The sequence below is a fragment of the Piliocolobus tephrosceles genome, chromosome 12 (assembly GCF_002776525.5).
Source record: "Piliocolobus tephrosceles isolate RC106 chromosome 12, ASM277652v3, whole genome shotgun sequence".
Lineage (NCBI taxonomy): Eukaryota > Metazoa > Chordata > Mammalia > Primates > Cercopithecidae > Piliocolobus > Piliocolobus tephrosceles.
In genome coordinates, this window is record NC_045445.1 from 63,771,457 (window position 1) to 63,777,601 (window position 6,145).

Genomic DNA, 6,145 nt, shown 5'->3' on the forward strand with positions numbered 1-6,145 from the left:
AAAAAAAAAAAAAAAAAAAAAAAAAAAAAAAAAAAAAAAGAGTAGTTATGTTATGAAAATGAGGTCCTTCTTCTGCCATCAAGGAAAGAAAAAAACCTATACTGATGGTTAGAGGCCACAAGACCCACATAATACACATTTTCTTTTTTCCCTCTTCCCAAACCTCTTAGTTCCTGTCTTAAATAATCTTTTAAAGGTAAAATTCCCAAGACAGAAACCATGTGACTTAAGAAGTGGGATTTAATTTAGGATATTTACTTTTTTTTTTTTTTTTTTTTTTTTTTTTTGAGACAGAGTCTCGCTCTGTCGCCCGGGCTGGAGTGCAGTGGCCGGATCTCATCTCACTGCAAGCTCCGCCTCCCGGGTTCACGCCATTCTCCTGCCTCAGCCTCCCGAGTAGCTGGGACTACAGGCGCCCGCCACCTCGCCTGGCTAGTTTTTTGTATTTTTTAGTAGAGACGGGGTTTCACCGTGTTAGCCAGGATGGTCTCGATCTCCTGACCTCGTGATCCGCCCGTCTCGGCCTCCCAAAGTGCTGGGATTACAGGCTTGAGCCACCGCGCCCGGCCGGATATTTACTTTTAGTTACAATAATTTATAGAAATTTTTATTCCAATATAGAAAATATGGGACAGTCATCCCAACATTCATGTACATAGTTACATAGCAATCAGCCACCATTTACAACTTACACCAGCCCTGCATTTTAATCACAGTCAACCAACATACAACCTCACAATGCTTTCTTCATGGGTCACTTTTCTTACTTACTATACCTGTATTTTTTCCCCCAACCCTGACCCTATATGTTTCAAAAGTATATTGAGTTTCTGATAAGCTTCAAAACATTTACTTAGATCCAGTTGCATTAAGAAGAAAAAGTGAATGTAAAACTGTCACCCCACAGTCCCTTCCCTGACAAATCATACTACGAAGTATGCCGTAGATTTGAACAAAGTATGTCACTACCAAGAACTCAATACACATACTAGAACTTGCTTTAATATGCAATTTAACTTGGCTTTTACTGTATTTTTTTAATGCAACAATGTAAAAACAAACACAACATAGTATTTCAATGCTGTACCTTTATGCAAATGACTTCATCTATCTTTCTGAAACATGTTGTCATATAGCTAATGTTAAAACTGACACAGTTTCACTTTCCTCTTTTTCTCTGTACTGAAAGCTGCAGAAATACAGCTTTAAGTCCAAGATGATTTGGTTTAAGCCCTCAAAATAAAAAGTGCACATCCACTTCCATTGCTCTGACTTTCCCCACATTGTTGATTGTGATTCTCTGTGGCATGTTGGTAGATCGGGCAGGCTATATATAATTTGTAAAAAACATCTCTAGCCAGGGTAAGGCTTTAGAAACTATCTTAAAAAGAAACTTGTCAAAATACTTTTCATATTTAGTACAAACGCTAAATATTATGATTTTCTCCCAGCACATCTGTTTAAGCAGTCCAATTACCTAAGTGACCCTGTTAAAGATCTGCTTATGGAACAAATAGGCGAAGTCATTTCCTGAGCCAAAAGATACAGATAATAAATGTTAATAATAGCAGCAGACTAAAAACATTCATTTTTGTTGTTTGTTTTCCATAGTCAACAGTTTTAGCAAAATAACTTTAAAAATGACAGATTTTGGGCCGGGCACAGTGGCTCATGCCTGTAATCCCAGCACTTTGGGAGGCCAAGGTGGGTGGATCACGTGGTCAGGAGATCAAGACCATCCTGGCTAACACGGTGAAACCCCGTCTCTACTAAAAAATACAAAAAAATTAGCCGGGCGTGGTGGCGGGCGCCTGTAGTCCAGCTACTGGGGAGGCTGAGGCAGGAGAATGGCGTGAACCCTGGAGGTGGAGCTTGCAGTGAGCCGCGATGGCGCCACTGCACTCCAGCCTGGGCAACAGAACCAGATTCCCTACCCCCCCCCCCCCCAAAAAAAGAAAAAAGAAAATGACAGATTTTTTTTTTTTTTAATTTACTGCCTGAAAAGAGTTTAATAAAGAACATCCAAGGCCTGATTGCTATTATTCTGAATGTAACTTTCAATAACTTTCTGCAGGTTACATTTGGCTACTGTCAGACAACTTACTGATGCATGGGAAAATGTCCAAAAAACTGCAGTGGTTTACATACATTTTACGTTACATATATTATTTCTTTAAACCCCCAACAGAATGCAAGTCTTAGCAAACACAAATTTTAATCTCTGAACCCCCTTCCAGTAAGATTTGTAAAGATGGGGGGAAGGGGAGGAATAACCCGTTTTTTGTATTCCTAGTTTATTGATTAAAATGTAATCTTCAAAGGGTTTGTTTAGCTCACTATCCAGGCTACTAGGGTTATGACAAACATCATTACTTCTTTCCAGGGTAAAAATGACATCCAAAAATAACATAAATGCTATGACATGATTTTCCCAAGCATGACCTCAACTTGAAACATTCGAATACTTAAGAATTCTAAAGATTGGCATACCACCACTGCACCAGCATTTTTAATTATTCCAACAACTACAGGAAATGTTTATACAGTTTTTTGACTTTATTAAATTAAAGCTGAGGAAAATAACTGATTTAGAGACCATAATAAAAGGACAAATACTTAGCCAGAGCTATCACTTCCTCCTGAAAAAGGATATTTACCTCCTCTCATTGCAGTATTTTTCAAGGTATCTTACTGATTTCAGATATAATTTAAAATTTATCTTAAGAATAGAAACAAACAAAAGGACCAGTTAAACTGACATTAACTAATAAAAATATGCTCAAATTTACTGACAGAATCATGAGCACTTCATGAATACTTAGACTCTACCAATTTTAAGTAAAATAAATAAGGAATAAATTATAATTACAAAGCCAGCCTTTCCGCTTGGGGAAACAAAAAGCCACTTTTGACCAATTGCTCCCTACATATACATATACTGTATATTATTATAAGCTTCTTCAGAGAAGCAAAACATCTTTGTCTTCCCGACACTGGATTATCCAGCATGTTAGTTTTCATATCAGGAAGGCAACTGGAAGTGCTAGACCCAAAAGTATTTCTGGTTTCCTCTTGAAAAGACCACTGAATATGCTTCTATATATACTGAACCAGGCAAATTTATGCAGTGTGTTCAACATCATCTCCTTATCAATACAACACAGATTCCGATTCTTTCTACTGCACCCCTAGGGAATTCAAAACATTATTGGTGCAATTAATAAAGAGAAAATATGTGTCAATGACTGGAAGGCTGTTTTACAAGAGGAGCTGGTATCTCTGATTTTACCTCCTTGTTGTATGGAACTGTGCAGACAGCATGATACCTGAGCAAATAAATCAACTACCATAATTGGAAGGGCTTGTCAATCCATCGTCTTTGCTTTATCATGTGCAAAGTGTGCTACTGCATCCTGAGTTTCCTGCATTTCTCTTTTCTTGAAAAATCAGTGCTTGACCCTTTCCAACATAACCAGAGAAGAAATGAGGCAGAAAGTATCTCTTCATCACCGTTCTGCCTCAATCCTGAGACTGATAGTAAAGGATGTAACCAGATTCAGAGTTCTTTGAGTATCTGATGTCAACCCGAAGAATTCTTCAATAGCTTGTGCATCTATTTTTTCTACAATGTCGTCATCAAACAACAACCAAAAATCATGACTCTCAACTATTGCAATATAATGGCCTCGCTTGGGACCACTTCCACAGTGAACCACAACAGCAACAAGGTCGTACATTCCGTCTGGATTGGTGGCATAACCTGAAGTGTTAAATAGACAAAGTTCTAAAGGAAAAACTACCCGGTAAGAGAGTTTTGTATAGCGATGAAATTGATCCATATATTTAAATCTCTTCAAGTGTAGAGCTAGAATCATGGGTAGTTTTTAAACTTTCATCCGTTTATGTGCTTCCTGCTTGCTGCGACACTCTTCACAGTAATACTTGTATTCACTACACAGAGTTTCTATGTTGCCGAAACCCCTTAGGCAGTGAGTAATTGATGTATTTTGTTCCAGGTCATCAGAAAGGTCAAAAAAAATCTTCATCTTTACTGCTTATTGTTTCACAAGTAAGATATCTGGTTTCATTAGTTAATGTTTCCTGAAAAATCTCATGAACCCACGTTGGGTCTGGTGTGTTGTTATTATTTTCATTATCAATATTATCATTAGGTAAGTGACCATTTTGTTTTTCCTGCTTTCTCTCTTCTTGTAAAATATCAGCAATTGTATTTAGTAGATAATTCAAGAATTCATGGACATCTTGTTGCAAGATGTTGTCAAAAAGCTCATTTTCTTTCCGTAATCCTGTGATGAACTTCTTAGGAGGTATTACTCCAACTTTTTTCTTCTGAGTGGCTATGCTACGAAAGAGATCTGCTAAGCATGTAAGAAGGCTCTCCTTTTTCCTGGGTTGACTCTCACATACATGAACTTTTTCCCGAAATGGACAACAAAAGTAAAGTGCTTGAAGAACTGAATTGCAGTAGCAGGTATTCCCAAAATTGACTAATCCAAAATAATGCTCATTGACCGGAAACTGTTCTGGACCAATCTCTTTCTCTAACATTGAAGCATTGGCGCCCATGGTACAGATGGAGGCGAATTTGGAGACTGTCCTGGAATTTCCATCCGGCCAGCGCCATCTTCCAGCCAATCACAGCGGCGGAGGTGAGCCGGGGAGGAGGGGAGCCGGGCAGTTTGCTTGCACCACAGCCCGCGAGCGGAACCCGAGCCGCTACGGACTCACGCACCAAGCCCACTGGACCTCTGCTGCCGTCATCGCAGCCGGACCCTCAGGCACTCCAGGCCTGGGGTCCCAGCCCCTGCCTGCCGGCTGCCTTTTTTTTTTTTTTTTTTTTTTTGAGGGAGTTTCCCGCTCTATTGCCCAGGCTGGAATACAGGTGCGTGCCACAAAGCCCGGATAAATTTTGTATATTTAGTAGAGATGGGGTTTCACCATGTTGTTGGTCGGGCTGGTCTCGAACTCCTGACCTCGTGATCCGCCCTCCCAAAGTGCTGAAATTACAGGTGTGAGCCACGGCGCATGGCCCCACACTGTAGTATATTTTGAAGTTGGGTACTGTGATGCTTTCAGTTCTGTTATTTTTGCTTAGGATCGCCTTAGGTATTCTGGCTCTTTTTTGATTCCATATGAATTTTATAATAGCTTTATCTAGTTCTTTGAAGAATATTATTGGAAGTTTGATAGGAATAGCATTGAATCTGTAAATTGTTTCAGGCAGTATGATCATTTTAATGATACTGATTCTTCTTGTTCACGAGCATGGTATGTTTTTCCATTTATTTGTGTGATCTCTGATTTCTTTCTGCATTGTTTTGTTATTCTCATTGTAGAGCTCTTTCACCTAACTGGCTAGCTGTATCATTCTTTTTGTGGCAGTTGTAAACGCAATTGCATTCTTGATTTGGCTCTCAGCTTGCCTGTTTGTGAATAGGAATGCTAGTGATTTTTGTGCATTGATTTTGTATTCTGAAACTTTGCTAAAGATGTTTATCAGGTTAAGAAGCTTTGTGGCCATGACTATGGGGTTTTCTAGATATAGAATCATGTCTTCTGCAAATAGGGATAGTTTGACTTTCTCTCATCCTATTTGGATGCCATTTACTTATTTCTCTTACCTTATTTCTCTGGCCAGGACTTCCAATACTATGATGGACAGGTGTGGTGAGACAGGGCATCCTCATCTTGTGCCGGTTTTCAAAGGGAATACATTCAGCTTTTGACTGTTTAGTATGATTTTGTCTGTGGATTTAGGATAGATAGTTCTTACTATTTTTAAATTGTTCATTACTGGGTAAAATATAGGAAAATCAATATAGTAAAATAAAAGGAATAGAATTTGTTCTACCACAAAGACATACGCATGTATATGTTCATTGCAGCACTATTCACAATAGCAAAGACATGGAATCAACGTAAATGCCCATCAATGACAGATTAGATAAAGAAAATGTGGTACATATGTACCATGGAATACTATGCAGGCAGAAAAAAAAAAGAATATTATATCCCTTCTGGGAGCATGGATGGAACGGGAGGCTATTATCCTAGAAAACTAATACAGGAACAGAAAACCAAATACTGCATGTTCTCACTTATAAGTGGAAGCTAAATAATGAGA

At 38.7% G+C, this 6,145-nt stretch overlaps 1 pseudogene; it reads right to left on the bottom strand.

Annotated features, from left to right (window-relative positions):
- Window positions 1-3,519: 3,519 nt before the first annotated feature.
- LOC111536569 lies at window positions 3,520-5,930 on the bottom strand (annotated as a pseudogene).
- Between the last annotated feature and the right edge of the window lie 215 nt (window positions 5,931-6,145).